The 21,740-nt window shown below is 40.2% G+C and overlaps 1 protein-coding gene and 1 pseudogene across 2 annotated transcripts in view; one reads left to right on the forward strand and one right to left on the reverse strand.

The window, feature by feature from the left end:
* NR6A1 (nuclear receptor subfamily 6 group A member 1) overlaps window positions 1-21,740 on the reverse strand; it is a 202,885-nt gene that overhangs the window by 79,434 nt on the left and 101,711 nt on the right. The window lies entirely within an intron of this gene.
* LOC114884133 lies at window positions 15,792-16,412 on the forward strand (annotated as a pseudogene).

Consider the following 21,740-nt stretch of genomic DNA (forward strand, 5'->3'; position numbering starts at 1 on the left):
GATCCCACGTGCATGCTGCAACTAAGAGTTCACATGCCACAACTAAGGAGCCCACATGCCACAACTAAGGAGCTGGTGAGCCACAACTAAGGTGCCTGCCTGTGCAACTAAGACCTGGTAGAACCTAAATAAATAAATATTTTTTTTAAAAATCCTGGCATATGTATTCATGAAACCATAAAAATAATGATATAGATCTATAAATCCTACCATGGAATAATCTGTAAGACAAATTAAGTGAAATAAAACAAGCTACAGAATAAAATAAGTATATAATTTTTGTTTTAAAAAACTGCAGGGCTTCCCTGGTGGCGCAGTGGTTGAGAGTCCGCCTGCCGATGCAGGGGACATGGGTTCGTGCCCCGGCCCGGGAAGATCCCACATGCCGCGGAGCGGCTGGGCCCGAGAGCCACGGCCGCTGGGCCTGTGTGTCCGGAGCCTGTGCTCCGCAATGGGAGAGGCCACAACAGTGAGAGGCCCGCGTACCACAAAAAAAAAAAAAAAACTGCATATTTTGGAAAGTCTGGAAGAACATACACCAGAATGCCCAAATTCAAATTCTGGCTCTTCCACTTACTAGAAAAGCAATTTTACATTTAGTCCTTCAACTTCAGTGTTCTCATCCATAAAATAAGGAAAAACAGTATCAACTTAAAAGGATTACTTCATATATATGCTATACGAAATAACTGAATTGAATTGAATATGTAAGGCAACAATGCCTGGCATACAGTAAATGCTCAAAACACTAAGAAGATGATTATTATTATTATTACCATCGCCACCCCTGGAAAGTGTAATTAGGGAGATGACTCATTTACCAAGTTTCATACTTCCATATATAAAGAATTTTTCAGAACAAGCATGTATTACTTTTATAATTAAAAGATACATCTTTATACTCAAGAGAAATGAAAACATGTCCACACAAAGACTTGTACGTGAATGTTCACAGCAGCATTATTCATAATAATAAAAAATTGGAAATAACCTAAATGTCCATCAACTGGTGGACTAAACAAAACAACTATACAAAAATGACTAAACAAAATGTATGGTATATCCATATAATGGAATGCTATTCAGAAACAGAACTACTCATATATACTATGACATGAACAAACCTCCAAACCATCATGCTAAGTGAAAGAAACAAGACACAGAGAACACATATTGTATGATTCCATTTAGATAAAATGTCCAGAAAGGGCAAATCTATAGAGACAGATAGATTAGGGATTGCCTGGATCAGGAGTTGGGAATAGGACTAACAGTTAAGGGACACAAGGGATCTTACGGGGATGACGAAAATGTTCTAAAACTGATTTATGGTAATGGTTACACAACTTGGGTAAATTTACTAGATATCACTAAATTGCACAGAGTAAAATATGCCTCAATGAAGCTGTTGAAACAAAAAAAAAGTTGGAAAAAGATTTCCTTGAAAACCATGCATTATTCTATGCTCATATAATGCTTTGCCCCTTGGAAAAGGACTTTCACATGCATTATCCTATTTGACCCTCATAAGAATCATGTGAGGCAGAGTAAGGATCATGCCCTTCGAAGAGAAAAGGAAAATAATGTTCAGAGAAGTTAACATAACTAGCCCATAGCCACTGCAGCACGTAAAGCAACTGGAGCCCAGCTCCTAAACATAACTAACTCAATACAAGTGGCAGCAGAAATGTGCCAAGCCTGCAAGATCCAGGGATAGTCACCAAACAGTGATCACACTTTAGATGAATACTGAAGGACAGAGGCTTTAAAACTTTTTTAAACTTTTTGAATAAGTGTGCATTTAAGAAATTTTATGTAAAAGACGCTTTTCTTCCCCCTTATACACTCCGCTAAAAGTGAGATCATTACAGACCAATTCCCAGAAGCAACAAGATATTTCCTTTTCAGTAGCTCGTAAAATGCTCAGCACACAATTGGGATTCAATATATGATTCTAACATCTATGAAAAATAATTATAAATTTTAAAAGGCTTTATTTGAACATTATTCTAAATGTATCCTGCATTTTGTTTTGTATAGAAAAACTGGAGAGAAATGACAAGAGACAAAATTCAAACCATAAGCCATATGGAAGATTCTCTCTCTTTTTTTTTTTTTTTTGCCAGATGGTTACTTTTTGGCAACCATTTTGCTAAAAAATATAAAAGGCCACCTGCATCTGCAGTCACCACAGGCTTTCCCGGCATCAGGCAAGGAACTAAGAAAACAAAAACAATGAAAACCTAGTACGATCAACCAATAATTTCCCCACAGCTTTCTCTTACTGACTAGGTGCAGAGAACTACCTAGTAGGAAAGAATTGGTTCTGTGTGAAAAATCCTGTGTCTGTCACACTAAATAGGGTTGATAATGTGGTTGATATTGCTCACTCCCATTGGAAAAATAAGCGCGGGCAGGCAAAATGTCAAGGTTTCTTAGCATTTTCTGTTGATCACAGCTAAAAAGATCAAGACTCCTTGAACTGTTAACTAAAACACCTTGCACTAAACCTTGACAACTGAGATTATTTTACCTAATCACGGTCTCTGAAAAGAAATGCCTAGAGATAACTGGTAAACCAGAAAAGATATAATATCAGCAAGTTATAAATCTTGGACCATTATAATATATTTGGGATTTACTTTTGTCTTTACACCTGACATTATATTCTTTAGGATTTGGGCACCTAACAGAAGGTAAAGACTATCAGGGAAAAAGCCACAAGCCACAAACAAACAGGGTTTTGGAATTCTGGGCAGACCAAGAAAAGCACTAGAAAACCTGACAAAAAAACCTGAGCTCAACTCTGGCTCCTGAGGCCTTCTCATAGAGACATAGATCCAGAACAAGCAAGGCACAATGTACAAGCGGGCTCAATTTTTACATGATTTTATGCATACACAAACAGACCTTAGAAAATAGTTCATAAATCCACGGTTGTTGGGGGTAGTACCTCAGAAGATTCACTGTGATATAACTGTAGAATCTTAACAAGGGGGCTATGAGCCCAACACCAGGCAGAGAGTACTTCTAAAGGTCCAGAAATACATTTCCTGTTGCAGTCTGCCAAATAAAAGGTCTGTCTCTATAGGTTGTGGCAGGATTTTCTTTGCCCCTCTTAGCAGTCAGCCCTCTGCAGAGATGGTGGCATGACAAGAAAAAGAATTGTCAAAATGAAGTGAACTGAAGTAAGTAAGTATACGATGGCAGGATATTAAGACTATCTTTGGTTGGTCAGTTCTGAGTTGTTAGAGGATTTCAGAGTGGGGATGGGAACAGGGATGGGGCTGAGAGATGGATGGCAGCTCAGGCAAGCCAAGAGGAACGAATGAAAGGTGAGTCCCTTCACATGACCAAGAGCAATAATCTATACCTTGTGAGCCCAATTTTTTAGAATCATAACACTCTGTCTTAATTTCCCCTTCCTACTGCCTGAGTACTAAGTAAAGAAACCCTAGTTTAATTTTTTTAGCCCTACCTCAGCTATACTATGGGGTCTTGAGGGATAAACGATTTATCTCTGCTTAAACCAGAGATCTAAAGATGTCTAGCCCCCCACTGAGGCCTGTTTGGTAGACAACTTAAGCTCCCTGGCCCCACACACATACCCTCCCACTCCATATTTTTCTTCTACCCTTACTGGGTCCTGACTTTCTGCCTGGCACCAGTGCTACATGTTTTATGTGTATCATCTTACCAAAATCTCATAAGAAGTCTGGAAATACGCTTATTATCCTAATTTTAGAAATAAAAACACTGAGTCTTAGGTTAGGTAAATTGCCCAAGGTCAAACAGCTCGTAAAGAGCAAAGCTAAAATACAAACCCAGGAATGTCTGAGTACTAAAGGCACAAGCTCTTAACTACCCTGCCATAGCAGTGGCAGCAATTAGTAAAAGACCTCAAGGGTATGGTTACTTACAGGGGAGAGAGCTGAACTACTTGTGAAGATTTCCTTCCAGGCAAATATGGAAGTTCTATCTTTCTTGAGGGTTGTGGCAGTTTCCTCGTACATGGTGGCAGCAGTGGGATCATGGATACAGGTTATCTAGGCTAGCAAATCTGTCCTCAGACAGATGAGAGTATTACCTTCTGCCTTTTTCTAGGTTGATTTTCTAATACCAAGTTGCATATTGATAAGACTCCTTTTTTATCTCATTCTCTCTCCAAATAGGTAATACCCCAATTCATTTCATATTAGGTATCTTCTCTTCAAAATCCCTGTTGGCATCATGTCCCAGCCCAGCCTGGAGATGTGTAGGGACAAAATGCTGAGATGGGTTATCCTAGGACACACCAACTACCTACATAAGAACATGAGGTTGTTTCCCAAAAGCACTAAAATCAAGAAAGTAGATCCCCTGACACAATAGTTTCTCCAAACAACATGAAACAACTCTTTGAGATATCAAATATTGTTCAGTCAAACCTTGTGATTTGAGCCTTGCTATTGGTTGAGTCCCTGCAGTTTGTGCAGTGCCCGGGGTTTTGCTCCAAATCCGTCACATTGCATTAGTGCCCTTCCTCCTCACTGCCTACAGAAATAACAGTCTTGAACATGGCAGCACAATCCATTTGTCCTGCTCTAATTACTTTTTGACATTATTCTTTCTGCTGCCAACGTCCTCCCTCCCTCTTTCTTTCTTCCTTTCTGCCTTAGGGCATCATTAGAATCATTTGAAAAGATCTTTAGGTTCCACCAGTATATATTTTGTTAACTTTTTATCACAAAATGGTTCCAAGGAGGAGTATGATAGTTCCAAGAAGAAAAGCCACCAGATTCTCAAAACCATTTCCAGAATTTCCCAGCTAGCACAGAGAGAATGGCCAAGAGGAAAATGTCCAGGTTTGAAGTACCTGGACAAATTGTAGCTCTGCCACTCACTAGCTGTGAGACCTTGGGCAAGTCTGATAATCTGTCTCAGTCTTAGTGCTCTATTCAGACAAGTGGAGTTATATCTGATAACCTAACAAGAGCTTCTATGAAGGTCAACTGAGATAATGCATGTGAAAATACTCTGGAAAGGGCTGCAGTTGTATTATTATTAAGAGACACAAAAGCAATGACCAATATTGATAAGAATCTCTAAGTCTTGTGTTTTTCATTAAACTTAGTGTGATGGTTAGTTTTACATGTCAACATGCCTGGGCCATCAGATCAAACATTTGGTCAAATATTACTCTGGGTATTTCCATGAAGGTGTTTTTGAAAGAAATTAACATTTAAATTGGTGGACTCTGAATACAGCAGATTGCCCTCAATAATGTGCTTGGGCCTCATCCACATTATTGAAGGCCTGAAGAGAACAAAAAGACTGGCCCTCCCCTGAGCAAGATATAAATCTCCAGGAGACTGCCTTTGGACTTGAACTGGAACATCAGCTCTCCTGGGTCTCTAGCCTGTCAGCCTTCAGACTGGAACTGCAGCGCTGACTTTCCTGGGTCTCCAACCTGCTGGCCCACCCTGCAGATTCTGGACTTGTAAGCTTCCGTAATTATGTGAGCCAAATTCCCTACAATAAATCTTTAGTTATCTATCTACATATACATACAAACACACACACATACCCCATACTGGTTCTGTTTCTCTGGAGAATCCTGACTAATATATCTAGGACTTAGTTTTGTTTAGGATTCACAAGGACCATCCTATGCTCTAATAATAAGGGACAGAAACATCATGGATACAATAAATCCAGAGGTTTATCTCCAGAGCTCTTTTTGCTTCAGGATGACAGATCCTGATTTATAAATTACATATGTTCCAAAAGTCACTTTTAAGCCAGCTGCCTGGAACTTAAAAGGCTTTTTTTCCTCAATAATAAAATGGAGCTTAAAGACAAAGGATTGAGATGCTATCCTTATAAGAGTGATTAACACAGTGATTAATATATGTTTGTTAGATAAGTGCAAGAATCAATGTTGTTCTATTTAGAAAATACTTTTGGAAGAAAAGAATACAACATTTATGGGCTTCCCTGGTGGCGCAGTGGTTGAGAATCTGCCTACCAATGCAGGGGACACGGGTTCGAGCCCTGGTCTGGGAAGATCCCACATGCCGCAGAGCAACTAGGCCCGTGAGCCACAATTACTGAGCCTGCACATCTGGAGCCTGTGCTCCGCAACAAGAGAGGCCGCGATAGTGAGAGGCCCGTGCACCGTGACGAAGAGTGGCCCGCACTTGCCACAACTAGAGAAAGCCCTCGCACAGAAACGAAGACCCAACACAGCCATAAATAAATAAAATTAAAAAAAAAAAAAGAATACATTTATTAAACCCTTCTCATGTGTTAAGTAAGCACTGTACTGGGTGTTTCACATATATTGTTTTATTCAACCTTAATACCTGTAGTACACAGACAATGTTCCCCATTTCCGCAAATGACAAACTGAGCTCTGAAAGATGAGACAATTTTGGCATAGGTCCAACACAACTAGAATGTGGTAAAGTTGGGATCAGAATGACTCCATCGACCCATCTCAGACTGTAGGAAAGACATACTGAATAGTCTCTACCCTTATACATTAAAAAAAGAAAAAAAAGTAGGGGTGATGAACTATGACAGACCTGTTTCCCTTCCTCCACTCATTCCTAGATGTGGGATGGCAAAAAAAGCACAAAAGGTAGAAAATAAGAAGCACTGGGTAAAGCAGGCTTTGGAAATCTACAGGCTGAGGGGTTTTCAGCAATGTCAATGTGAGCACTATCATTATAGCAAAAGATTGGATGTAAAGAGCAATGTCTTGGCAAACAAGAGTGAGGGTTTTGGTTTTTATTTTTTTAAAGAAAGCAACAGAAAATGCAGTGGTCCCAATGAACTGTAAATGTAGATGGGGGAAAGATGGTTTGTGAGGTGGGGGGAATCTGTTTGGTCTTTGTTGTTAATCTTAACAAGCCAGCACATCCTCTTTGTGCTGACAGCCTCAGGTCCAAGTGATAAGTCAAGCCAAAGCCAAGCCAAAGAGGTCTGTCTCCTGCAGCGCTTCCCTTTTCACATCTCAGATGGCCTTCCAGGATCCTTCCTTAATTCACATTCTTTCTGCCCCAAATGCACACACTTAACAGGGAAAACTAATTTCACATTTTGTATTGTTGTACACAGCCTGCCAACCAAGGATAGGAACTGGCAGAATGATAAGCAATGAAACAAGAATTGTTTGCTATTAAGCCAAACAAGGTTCATTTCAACTACATTAAAATAGGCCAAGTAGACCAACTGCATGAGAAGATATTTTCCTGCAACAAAGTATGACAGCAGGTTATTTAAGCATAATTACTGTTGGAATTACATCACTGATAAAATGTTGCAACTCCAGTAGTTTCAAAACATACTCCTTCATCTTGATTGTAAAAAAAATCCACTTATAACCATGACTTCAGAATAACTCTGTAAGAAGGTATCGTTACCCCATTTTATCAGTGAAGAAATTGAGGCTCAGAATGGTAGTCAAATGCTTAAGTGGTCAGAGCTAGGATCTGACTCTAAGTTTTGAGTGTTTTTTCCTTTCTCAAGTCAATTTCCCAAAGCTATCAAGGTCCTGTTTTATTAGGCCTCTCACTTTCTTGAGGTGTCTTGCTTCTAAGGACAATGTCAGATAAACACTACTGTAGTTGTAGTGTCTTAGACATTCTAATCTAAAGAACAACAAAGTCATGCCAGCCAAGTTCTAAATCATTTAGCGTGGCTTTTCTAGATAATGTAGTCATTGGCACAGGTAAGATTAACCTCCAATGATACTGATTTTTTTTTCCTCCAAAATTTTGGGCAACTTGATCTCGTTAATCATTTGTGAAATTGTAAACATTTTGTGAACTAAAAGCAAGAACCTTTTCCAGATGAACATTTGATATGCTAAAGTAGTATGCCACGTTTTCTAAATTTTTTCATTCGTGTAATCAAAAGTGACATAACCTGCAAAATAATAGTTCTAAATCAAAATGAATATTTATAAACACATAGCTATATGTGAATTCTATTTTATGGTTTTTTAGTCTATTTTAGGTACAAATACCTACATAAAATCCCCAATTATATTCTGAATTATTATACCTTTCAGAACTTAGCCATTCCAGTTCTACCAATCAGCTTCTTCTTAAAACTAGTACAGGCTGCACACTAAAGGGGAAAGCACACGGATTCTGAGATCAGACAGATCTGGGTTCCAATTCTTGCTCTACTATTTCATACTTTCGACAAGTTACTCAATTGCTTGGAGTCTCACAGCTTTCTCGTACAAAACAGGGACACCATCCCTTAACCTTTAATGGGTTTTGTAACATATAAAATAAATGAACTACTATATCAGGCAAGCTCAGCTCCTGGGATACAGATGGTGTTCAATGAATGCCAATAGGTGCTTAATGAATGCTGTTATAAATTATTTTTAAAACCCTATAATGAATATGTCTATTGTTCCTCCTGTGACCCAGAGAAAGGGAAATGAAGATTAGTGGTATGACATAAAGTAAAAACTTATTTTCACTTCTAGTATTTCTAGCATTTCAGCATTTATTTCCCCCGAATTTGTTAGAATACAGTTGTAACTGGAAGTGGAATTTAAGATGAAATATTTGGATAAAGGGGTCTACATTAGTTGATTAAATTCAAAAATTTAAATATAGTGTGTACTAAATAGTCTCCAAATTGCTACAAAGCAAAACCATTTTCTACACAGCTTGCATTTCTGCAGCATAGCTTTGAAAGAAAAGAAACCACTGTGTAATCCCACAGATTATGTCTAAAAATAGGATGATAGGCCAGCTGTCAGATGCATACGTTGTAGGGAAAATGGGGCCAAGAATCTCTCCCCAAAAATCACTGCAACTCTTCTGGCATTTGCTCCCATAAGGATGAAAAATTGAAATCTATTCAATTCTAGCAGCTACTACTTTCTTTTCGGACTAGGACAAAGGTTTGGAATTCTGAAGATTTATGAGGCCTTTTGTGAAATCTCTCCAAATTTGCAAAGTGCTGCTCATAACAGGCTTATAACAAAAGTGTTATGATCTGGAATTACTGCCTCAACACAAGCTCATTTAAAAAAACTTTTGCTTTTTTGTGAACGCTTCCTGCCAGAGTTATTTAACCTTAAAAAAAAAAAGAAGATGCAATGATTGGGACTGGGTTAACTTGCTGGATAGCCTTAGGTACAGTAAGCCCTTTGTGGGCCTCAGTTTTCTCATCTGCTTAATGAGAAAGTTGTGGGAACGTCTGTGCAAGGTTATCTTTCAGCTATGATGCTCTAGGGATTTTCTGAGCCTCAAAATTTCCAGACAGGATGAACAGAAGAGAAAACAAATACCCTTTTGGAGCTAACCTGTGTTAAGGTGCTTCAGTCCAAGAGCTCAGCAACCCTAAAAAGGTGAACAGAAGAAATTTCAATATCTTTTCTGCTGACTGTTAAAGAAGCATAGGGCGAGGACTTCCCTGGTGGTTAAAACTCCGCACTCCCAAGGCAGGGGGCCTGGGTTCAATCCCTGGTCAGGGAACTAGATCCCGCGTGCCGCAACCAAGACCTGGAGCAGCTAGCTAGCTAAGTATTAAATAAGTAAATAAATAAATATTTAAAGAAGAAAGAAAGAAAGAAGCATAGGGACAATTATTGTGGGTAAGGGTGGGAAGTGTCCTGGTGAGAAGAAAGAAAAGTGTTATCTAACTGAAAAAAGTGGGCACACGTCAAGGAAATACATACAGCCTGTGTACTATGTAGTCCACAAATACATTCATCCTACTATTATACAACTGACACTTTTCTAGGTGCTAGGGACAGAATGTGAGCTAGATACGCATTCCTGTCAAGAGTCTCACCAGCTTCTCAAGGCAGTCACAGATCGTACCCAGGTCAATTTCAAACCCTGACCCTCAACAGTCAAATGGAAAGACTATAAAAAGGTTCAGCCTCACATCTGGTACACTTAATACGTTCTGGCTATACCTGGAGAATAACTTACCTTACACCAATGCCTTTAAAAGTTGGCAGTTTCAAAGAAAAATAATTGCATATTGAGTTTGAGAGAGGAGCTTTTAGGTGAGATACTGAGGATCAAAATACTATGTCAGGGGGCTTCCCTGGTGGCGCAGTGGTTGAGAGTCCGCCTGCTGATGCAGGGGACACGGGTTTGTGCCCCGGTCCAGGAGGATCCCACATGCCACGGAGCGGCTGGGCGGGACATGCAAGAGGGAGGAGGTATGGGGATATATGTATATGTATAGCTGATTCAGCTTGTTATAATACAGCAGAAATTAACACACCACTATAAAGCAATTATACTCCAATAAAGATGTTAAAAAAAATACTATGTCAGCCATTTATAGCACTCATTTCTTGTTTTTGTTTTTTGTGTTTTTCAGGGAATAGTGATATCATTATTCAAAAACCAAGAGCAGAAAATGCAAGAGAAAGAAGACCTAGTGTCAGAGGTGTCTACTCTGCACTGTAGCTCAGAACCTAAAGGATTTCCTTGTAAAGCAAGGGTCCCCAACCCCCGGGCCGCCAAGGACTGCTAGAGGCCTGCAGCATGTTAGGAACCGGGCCGCACAGCAGGAGGTGAGCGGCGGAGAGCGAGCGAAGCTTCATCTGCCGCTGCCCATCGCTCGCATCGCCGCCTGAACCATCCCCATCCCCACCTCCCCCAACCCGCCCCCAGGTCTGTGGAAAAACTGTCTTCCACAAAACCAGTCCCTTGTGCCAAAAAGGCTGGGGACTGCTGTTGTAAAGGACAGAGGTTTGGCTACTACCTAACAATGTCACCATGAAGAAACTAAATCTGATATGACATGCTTCTCCCACAAGATTATAGGCTTATTTCTTCCTAAACCTCAGACACACTATATATTGTTGAGACAATCCAAGGACTCGAGGAGTTCATGAGGATTCAATCATTCATTCAACAAATGTTTATTGGGTGCTTACAATCCTCGTGATGGGGATCAGAGCAAACAAGACTGGCATGGTCACTGCCCTTACAGACTAGTAGAAGGGACAAACATTAAGCAGTTATATAAAGAAATATTTAATTATAATTGTGATAAGTGTAATAACTGTCGTAAGTACAGAAAGTATGGGTAACAATTACAGGACCAAACTTGGCCTAGGAGAAGTGGAATAACATTCAAGCAGTGGAATATGAGGAGAGTGGGCAGAAAGCAAACTATCCAGAGAAAAAAACACATGATTTCTTTATAAAAAATGGTCTAGCCTTTTCTGCTCCCAAAGTCTCAGACATGTCTCTCCTCAGTGCTCTTAGCACCCTGTACTTGTCGGCACTACTGAGCTGATTTTACTGCAATGTGACAACCAGTTTTATGAATCTGTCTCCCTTACTAAACTGCAAACTCCTCCAGAATAGGGACCTTATCCAACCTATTTCTGTGCCTCTAATACCTAGCATTGGGCTAGATACTCAGTATGCCCTCAGAAAATGGTAATTATTATTACTGTGATTACTGCCCTTCAGTGACCATTAGATCATTACACAAACCATACAGCTTTGTTCTGTTAATTGAGACCTTTGTCCCACTTCGTAGAGAGACCCAAATAAGTGAGTCCCAGGAATATATCACCTACCACTGATCCCAACACATGCCACTGCTCTCAGCTCCTTTGCAGTGGTGATTTTTGCTTGTTTACATGAATGATCCAGAGCTATCTTTTCCACTGTTCTGTGGTGACTTCCAATTCAAGACTATCAGCCAGGAACAGAAATGCCTTAAAAGGTAGTGATATGAAGATCACAAGTTAGGAAAGGGAGAGGGGGGTGAAGAGAATTAGGACACAGCTGTAGTGTTCGTAGGCTAAAACATAGACTCAATGTGTCACAGAAAATTAAATCAGAGGCTGAATATTATTCCCGGTCTCCTGAATAAATGTAAGCAAGGGCCCTGGTACTCTGTCACTGGCTATACTGTAGCCATGCTAGGTCCTCAATGACATCCAGTTCTACACCCTAGAATCATTCTGAACTGGGGAGGCAAGGTCATTGCTCCTCCAGGCTAAATTCTACAAAGCTCCATTTGCCCCAGACAGAAAAAAGAGGATGTCAACTGCTAAATCCATTTTGATAGCTAGAGGAGGATTAAAGAAACTGCACACATGGTGATGTCCGAATCTGAGCAATGAGATTAACCTCCATGTGGACTGCCTATATCTCATAGAGGTTTAAAACAAACAGATCTGCCATCACATCTTCCACATCTAGAATTCAAACTGAAAGGGAAGCCCCAAGTGAGATATAGTAATGCACTCTGCTGCCCCAGATTCTAGAGAGACACTAAGACAGGGTCACCGTCCTCTAGAAAGTGTGGAGGAGAAAGACCAGGAAATTATCTACAGTGCCCAAGAAAAGCACAAACAAGGTGCTAAGTGGGAACTCACAGGCAGGAGTGATAAATCTATGTGGAGTGGGGATAGATCTGATGGAAACTTCACAGTCAGAAGTGGCATTAGAGCTCAATTTTGAAGGAGTAGACTACCAACACGCAGAGAAGGAGGAGGAAGTGGCAAGTGCATTCTAGGCAAAAGCAACAGCAAGTACAACGACATGGCAGCATAAAAGCAGAGGTTATTTTGAAAATATGAATACTTTTGTGTAGCGTGGGTTTAAGACACATGACAGTGAGTGGCAGGAAAAGAGACTGAGGGACACTGAGGAAAGCCAGATTTAGAAAGGTCTTATATACTAGGCTAAACAGTTGGGACTTCTTCCTGCAGGTGGGAATAACATACATTTAATATTATTACAGTTTATTTATTTTGTTAAATACCTGCTATGAAAAAGGCAAGGTGTTTTACATACTTTAGTGCATTTGATGTTCAAAACGCCTCATTGTACACACAAGCAAAAAGACTCAAGAGAGGTCAGGTAACCCAAATCAGGTCTGTTTGACTTCAAAGACTACACAAAATCTCCCAAAAAAGGATTCCTGGTATAGGAACTCCTAGACTTCTGATTCCAAACAATCTAGGGCTCTTTCCAACATACTATGTACGTTATAATGTAAGTTTCAGAATGCTCTCACTTGGGCCTACAGCAAACTGGTGGTATAAAAATGTTCAAGGGGGCTTCCCTGGTGGTGCAGTGGTTGAGAGTCCACCTGCCGATGCAGGGGACACGGGTTCGTGCCCCAGTCCAGGAGGATCCCATATGCCGCGGAGCAGCTGGGCCTGTGAACCATGGCTGCTGGGCCTGCGCGTCTGGAGCCTGTGCTCCGCAACAGGAGACGCCACAACGGTGAGAGGCCCGCGTACCGCAAAAAAAAAAAAAAGAAAGAAAATATGTTCAAGGAACCCTTGAAATCACTGGCATCAGACCACGTAGGTTCATCTACTCATTCTTAGCAGTCTCTAAAACACAGGAATACTAAGAAATCTAAGATCAATTTTTCTAATGGTCCTTGTCTGAAGGTTTTCTCTCTCCTGACATTACTGCAGTATTTTACATCAACAGCTATTTCAGAAGACAAGGTAGCCAGGTTCCCCAAAGCAGAAATAGGAACAGAATGAGACTGTGGCTTAGATACCACCAAATCTGACACCTGGCCGTGAAAATTCAACAGTGAGGACACACGACTTTGTTGAAACATGTCTAGGCTCTGAAGCGTATTAGTTGGTTGAATTTTGATTATGTTATTTAACCTTTCTGAGCCTCAAGTTCCTTATATTAAAAATGTAGTAATAAACACTACCTTTCAGGATAGCTATGAAAGCTAAATAGTATAAATAAGGTGAAGAAGGAAGGACTCAAAGCCTAGAGCATGGTAGGCACCCAAACCTACCTTTCCTACACACACATACATACTTAGCTAGCATTCTGTCTGCCTACTTCATATGATTTTTGTGAGGCTCAAATAGGGTGATGTCTATGAAAGTCCTTAATCAAGTATCAGTAAAAAATAACTGTCATTATAACTAAGCTCAAAACTCTGCTCAGGGCACAGTGATGACTACTTTTTATAATCCTTGTCTTCAAGGGGCTAACCCTCAGATAAGTGCGCTACAAGTATACAAATGAGTGGAATATAGGTAAGAAGTAGTAGAATTAGTAAGTGCTAGAAGAGTGGTAATAATAGCTAACATAATTGAGCACTTAGCATGGGCCAGATCTAGTCTAGGTGCTTTACCTATATTATCTCATGTAATCCTGAAATAAGCCCTATGGAGCACATGCTATTATATGCATAGATATGGAAACTAAAGCACATGATGGCTAGGTAATTTGATTAAGTTTACACAACTAGTAAGTGGTGATACCAGGATTGAAATGCATGAATTCTGACTCTACAGCTCATACTATTAGAGATGCAGAGGCATGAATTAAAGAAGTGGAGAAATAATATGGTAACAAATAATGGGGTCTATTAATGAACTCATTGAGCACTCATATTGTGCCAGGCCTGGGCTAAGCACTTCACATGTGAGCTCTTACTTAATTCCAAAAACCCTCTGTGAGCTAGACACCATCCCAATTTTACAGATGAGGCAACAGATTTAATGATGTTGGGTTACTTGCTCAAGGTCTCACAGCTAGTTAGCAGAAAAAAACAGATCTCAAACTTAGCCCTGTCAGTGTGTAAAAAGCACATGCTCTTAACCTCTTTGCTCTTTGGATCAGTGGCAGGCAGTAGTGTTCAGGTTGGGCCCTGATGGCCAAAAAGAATTTGAATAGCTGATAATGAGTTGTATGGGAGTCCAAAGGGCACAGCATGAACAAAGGATTACACAGAGGAAGTCTGGGGGCTTTACAATAAAAATACAATCATTTTATTTTGTAATCCCTAAATCATAAGACAGGCTGGATATTCTTTTCTGCCATTAAAAACAACCTTTTAGGGCTTCCCTGGTGGCACAGTGGTTGAGAGTCCGCCTGCCAATGCAGGGGACATGGGTTCGTGTCCCAGTCCAGGAAGGTCCCACATGCCGCGGAGCAGCTGGGCCCATGAGCCATGGCCGCTGAGCCTGTGCATCCAGAGCCTGTGCTCTGCAACAGGAGAGGCCACAACAGTGAGAGGCCCGCGTACCGCCAAAAAAAAAAAAAAAAAAACTTTTAAATTAAAACAGCAGTATATATGTTATAGAATATTGGGAAATATATAAAGAAGCAAAAATAAGAAAATAAAGCATGTCTTAGAAAAGATGTCTTTGAAAAGAAGAGAGTTATGGAAAATTAGTTGGAAAGGTACTTCAGGGACTGACTGCAGCAGCTTTGGCCTTAAATGCTGGACTGGGGAACCAAAACTACATTCCAAATGCATTGGAAGATTGTGAGCAGAGAGGGATTATAATTAGAGACTTAAGCCATGTTTAAGACAGACTTAAACGGAGAGACAAGAGGCAAGAAGATCAGGAAGGAGCCCATTATAGTAGACCAGGTAAAAGCTAAGGGTCTGAGTTATGAGCAGGCTATGTATCATGACCACTGTAAGCTCAGACTGAGTCAGACCTAAGTTTGAACTTGGCTCCATTACTTACTAGCTATGTGATGCTGATTAAGTTAACTTAAACCTTGTGAGCCTCAGTTTCATCATCTATAAAGTAGGGATAATAAAACCCATGTAAAGAGTTGTGAGGACTAAGTAAGCTATGAAACAATTAATGTGATTCAGGTTTCTCAACTTGACACTATTGACATTTTGGGCCAAATAATTCTTTTTTTATGGAGGAGCTATCCCTGTGCATTAATAGGATATTTAGCAGCATCCTTGGTCTCTACCTACCCGTCCCCTCCCCACCCGCCCTGGCCCCCAGGTTGTGACAACCAAAAGTGCTCGATCTTCCTTTTCCGGTTAGTGGCCTGAGGTGACCTCTAAAAATGGTTCACTATTCACTTGACCCAGAAAATGCCACAAAATCATGCAAGTCGAGAGGTTCAAATCTTCGTGTTCACTTTAAGAACACTCGTGAACAGCCCAGGCCATTAAGGGTACGCATATCCGAAAAGCCACCAAGTATCTGAAGGATGTCACTTTAAAGAAGCAGTGTGTGCCATTCCGTCGTTACAGTGGTGGAGTTGGTAGGTGTGCCCAGGCCAAACAGTGGGGCTGGATGCAGGGTCGGTGGCCCAAAAAGAGTGCTGAATTTTTACTGCACATGCTCAAAAATGCAGAGAGTAATGCTGAACTTAAGGGCTTAGATGTAGATTCTCTGGTCATTGAGCACATCCAGGTGAACAAAGCCCCCAAGATGCGGCACAGGACTTATAGAGCTCATGGTCGGATCAACCCATACATGAGCTCTCCGTGCCACACTGAGATGATCCTTACTGAAAAAGAAGGATTTAGGAACAGATTGTTCCTAAACCAGAAGAGGAGGTTGCCCAGAAGAAAAAGATATCCCAGAAGAAATTGAAGAAACAAAAACTTATGGCCCGGGAATAAATGCTGCAAAAAATAAATGCAAATAAAAGTAAAAAAAAAAAAAAAAAAAAAAAGCGCTCGACATGGCCAAATAAACTCCGGTTGATAACTACCTGGCATAATTTCTGGCATATAAAGTATCAATAAATACAAGCTTTAAAAAGTTGCAGGGAATGAAGGGAGGGGAAGGTGGTTACTCAGTGATGAAAACAGAAATGTAAAAGTAAAACAAAGACAGGTAAGATGAATTGCCTGGCTGACTGGATATGGAGATCATGAAAGAAGAAGGTACAGGAGGTTGCCACAGCTTTAACTCTGTGTGATTCATCCAACCAAAACAAATAAGGAAGAAAGGAGAGTGTGAAGGCTTAAGGGACCGAGAGTCATGCAAATAAAGATATTTGAAAGGATTAAGAATTCTGGTCTTTAGCTAGGGAGAAGGGTCAGTGTAGGTCTATGAATCAAATATAAAAATCACTCTTTATGTTTCCTGAGCTTTTAATGTTTTCAGTTATAGTTCCAAAGTGAGTACTAGTCACAAGCCTTAATTGTAGAGCTCTCAGGAGAAATAAACTTAAAAGACATGTTTGACAATGAATATGTATTGTCATTAAAATCAGAAAAAAAGGTATTCTATTTTCAGAAGGAAATATAATCAGAAAAAATATATAAAGCAAATAAGACATTAAAAAAAAACACTACAAATCTGTACAATGTGACAGACTTTGTTAGTGTTCCATCCTTTCACCAGAAAACTGAAAAACTGGTACGTACTGATCTTCCGAAGATTAAACCAACTTCAGAGCTTCTAGTATGTGCCATATATTTTAGAGATATTGGTGAAAGAAAAAAAGTTGAATCCAAACCTATGCATGTTCAAATTCCAGTAGTTTGATACCTTTCGGAAAAGTCAGATCTATCTGGCTCTATAGCCTCCCGGTCCCCAGGAGACCCCCATGGCAACTCTTGCAGCCTTTGCCAAGCCACCTGAGCAAACAAGTCTGTATCCCTGCTTGTCACCGGCTACGTAGTCTATTCCAAGGCCCTTTCAAGCACTAGTCAAAGCAGAAAAGCACTGAAACTGATCTGACACATCTACATACAGTGACCGTACTTTGATTTTTTCCAAGATTATTATGTTCTGTGGTCTCCATGAACCAATGTTCTATAAATTCCAATATTCAGGAATTCAAACTAAATCTCCATATAAAAAGCCCATGTGATATCATGACACATTTGTCGAAATCCATAAAGTATAAAATATGAAGAGTGAACCCTAATGTAAACTATGAATTTTGGGTGATAGTATTGTACAATATCAATGTAGGTTCACTGATTATAACAAATGTACCATTCTGGTATGGGATGTTGATGGCAGGAGATTGTACAATATGTTTGGAAGTGGGTATATGGAAACTCTGTACTTTCTGCTCAATATTGCTGTGAACTTAAAACCTTTCTAAAAAATAGTCTATTTAAAAGGGGAAAAAAATTTCATGTGAGATCTGTTGTTCTGATTTTGGATTCAGAAAACGTGATCCTTGTAGATGTGCAGGAGCAGATGTCAGAGAGAGGACTTATGCTAAGGGACAGAGACAAGGTCTGAGAAAGCAAGCTCTGAACTCCTGGGATTGTCATGAAGAAAATAAAATTTTCCAATCAAAAAATGCAGAAATCTGGCTTCCCTGGTGGCGCGGTGGTTGGGAGTCCGCCTGCCGATGCAGGGGACACAGGTTCGTGCCCCGGTCCGGGAAGATCCCACGTGCCGCGGAGCGGCTGGGCCCGTGAGCCATGGCCGCTGAGCCTGCGCGTCCGGAGACTGTGCTCCGCAACGGGAGAGGCCACAGCAGTGAGAGGCCCGCGTGCCGCAAAAAAAAAAAAAAAAAAAAAATGCAGAAATCCAAATGGTGAGCTTTCTCATTGCAGCTGGATAAAGACTCCATTTTTGTCATGGGGTAAATTTATATGTGCCAAATTTACAAAGAGGGGTGTAGAAAGTGAGTAAATGCCTCGGCAGGAAGCTCTCTAAACTAAATGACAATTTTTGGATAAGGTTAAAAGTAGGAAGAAATGACATCCCTATCTCAAATTCTTTAAAAAATCAATACCACTTCCAGTTTCCAGTCTGGCCATGTATGGAGCTTAGAAGTTGCCACTCTGTCCTAACAACAAGAAAAAGCTGAACGAAGTGGAAAATCAACAACTCTTCATAGATGTGGCAGAGAAGTGAGGTCAGATGGCAAAACACTGTCCCCAAAATTGGAGAGACAGATACAGTTAACAGAGAATCACAACCTACTAAAGCTGAAACTCTTGAGCAGAAAATTCCACAGGAACCAGTGCCAGAGTAAGAACACCTAAGCTGTAGTTGATGAATTGTTGGAAGCTAAGTGTGGCTAACTCTGAGAGTTAAAACTCCAGAGGGAGGACTTCCCTAGTGGTCCAGTGGTTAAGACTCCATGCTTCCAATGCAGGGGGCACGGGTTCAATCCCTGGTTGGGGAAGTTCCGCATGCTGCATGGCACGGCCAAAAACAAAAAACTCCAGAGGGACCCAGTCACAGGAGGGCTCCACACTTTTGTGAGTTTTACCTCCAAAACCTCTACCAGGACCTCACAGTGAGTATCAGAGAAAAATTCCTTCTTGCTTCCAGAAGAGAGAGGGGAAAAAGACCCCTGAAATATACCAGAGCATTCTGTTCTTAACAAGGCCTGCATTCAGGAAAAAATTATTTTATTAGAGCCTAACTTGCTGGAGTTTTATCAGAGCCTAACCAACCTAGGAGACAGGAAATACCCAACTCTAGCTTCCTCTAACATCCTACATGAAGAAATAGGAATAACCCAACTCCAGCCCACCCAGCCATCCTGTCCCACCTAAGGGGGAAAAGAACCCTGAGAAGCACTAGTAAAGTTCGCTGTTCTGCAGCACTGGCTCACCAAAACACTGAGACCAAATCAAAGGACTATAGAATGCTTCCCCTTCCCCACATGTTACCACTACATTACTAAAGGCCTGTTTATAGCAGTTCCTTTTACCTAGTACACCACATTCAATTTTCAACAAAAAAACCCCACAAGGCATACTGAAAGGCAAAACAAGCATCAGAAATCAGAGTCAGACACTGCAGAAATGTTGGAATTATCAGACCAGGAACTTTAAAGAATATGATTAATATGCTAAGGGTTTTAATGGAAAACAGACAACATGAAAGACAGATGGATAATTTAAGCAGGGAGGTGGAAATTCTAAGAAAGAATCAAAATAAAATGCTAGAAAATAAAAAATACTGTAATAGAAATGAAGAAGGCTTTGATAGGCTCAATAGTAGACTGGGCATGGCTAAAGAAAGATCTCTGACCTTGAAGATATGACAGTAGAAACTCCCAAAACTGAAAAGCAAAGAGAAAAAAGACTGAAACAAACAAAAGAACAGAATCTCCAAGGACTGTGGGACAACAAAAGGTGTTATGTATGTGTAATGGGAATACTAGAAGGAAAAGAAAGAAACAGAAGCAATATTTGAAGTAATAATGACTGAGAATTTCCCCCAAATTAATGTCAGATACCAAACTACAGATCCAAGAAGCTCAGAGAACACCAAGCAAGATCAATGTCAAAAAAACCCCACTACACCTAGACATCATATTCAAACTTCAGAAAATCAAAGGTTAAAAGAAAAAAATCCAATCTTGGACTTCCCTGGTGGTCCAGTGGGTAAGACTCCAGGGAGCCTGGGTTCGATCCCTGGTCAGAGAACTAGATCCTGCATACATGCTGCAACTAAGAGTTCGCATACTGCAACTAGGAGTCCACATGCCACAACTAGGAGTCCGCACGTCACAACTAAGAAGTCCACATGCTGCAACTAAGAGCCTGCATGCCACAGTGAAGATCCCACATGCCGCAACTAAGACCCAGAGCAGCCAAAATAAAATAAAATATAATATAATATAAAAATTAAAAAAGGGTGACATAACTTAAAAGAAAAAAATTTTGAAAGAAGCTGGAGGGAACAAACATCCTACCTATAGAGGAGCAAAGGTAATAATTACATCCAAGTTAACCTCAAAATGATGCAAGCAAGAAGGGAATAGAGTAAAATGTTTAGGGTGATGAGAGAAATAAACCCACCAACCTAGAATTCTTTATCCTGTGAAATTATCCTTCAAAAGTGAAAGAGAAATAAAGAATTTCTCAGACAAACAAAATTGGAGAGAATTCATTGCCAGTACACCTGCCTAGCAAGAAATGTTAAAAGTAGTTCTTCAGAGGGAAGGAAAATGTTAATAAAGTCAGAAACTCAGATCTACATAATAAGAAGGAAGAGCACTGGAGAATAAGGTAAAATTAAAACTTATTTTTCTTATTCTTAGTTCTAACAAGTAACAGTTTAAAATAATAATAGCGGGCTTCCCTGGTGGCGCAGTGGTTGAGAGTCTGCCTGCCAATGCAGGGGACACAGATTCATTTCCCGGTCCGGGAAGATCCCACATGCCACGGAGCAGCTAGGCCCGTGAGCCATGGCCGCTGAGCCTGCGCATCCGGAGCCTGTGCTCCGCAACGGGAGAGGCCACAACAATGAGAGGCCCGCGTACCGCAAAAAAAATAGTAATAGCATGTATTCTACTGTATATACTTACGTGTAAGTGAAATGAATGACAACATGATATAAGGGATGGGAGGTAGGAAATAGGAATATTTTGTTATTATAAGGTATGCATACTACTTGTGAAATAGTATAGTGTTATTTGAAAGCTGACTTAGATTAGTTGTAAACGTATATTGCAAACTCTAGGGCACCACTAAAAAAAAGTTAAAAAAGAAGTACAATTGACATACTCAGAAAAGAAAACAGAATCATATAAAATGCTCACTTAAAACTGCAAGAGGCAGAAAAAAATGTGGAAGACAAAATTAAGGACAAATAATAAGGGCAATAAATAGAAAATACTAACAAATATGGTAGATATTAATCCAACTATATCAATTATCACCTTAAACATCTTAAATACACTAATTGAAAGACAGAGATTGTCAGAGTGGATCCAAAAACAAGACCCAACTACATGTTGTCTACTGGAAACACACATATAGATTAAAAGTAAAGGGATGGAGAAAGATATATCATGGTAACATCAATCAAAAGAAAGCAGGTGTGTCATCAAAAAACAAGTGTTTTGATGTTTGATGTGTTTTAAGGACACCCCTGCCCTGCTTTCTTTTGATTGGTGTTACCATGATATATCTTTCTCCACCCTTTTACTTTTAGTCAAAAAGACAATAAGTAAGTCTTGGTGAAGATGTGGAGAAAAGGTAAATCTTGTGCACTGTTGGTGGGACTGTAAACTGGTGCACCCACTATAGAAAACAGTATAGAAGTTCCTCAA

Source organism: Monodon monoceros, unplaced genomic scaffold, assembly GCF_005190385.1.
Source record: "Monodon monoceros isolate NGI ecotype Baffin Bay Population unplaced genomic scaffold, NGI_Narwhal_1 Super_Scaffold_5, whole genome shotgun sequence".
Taxonomy (NCBI): Eukaryota; Metazoa; Chordata; class Mammalia; order Artiodactyla; family Monodontidae; genus Monodon; species Monodon monoceros.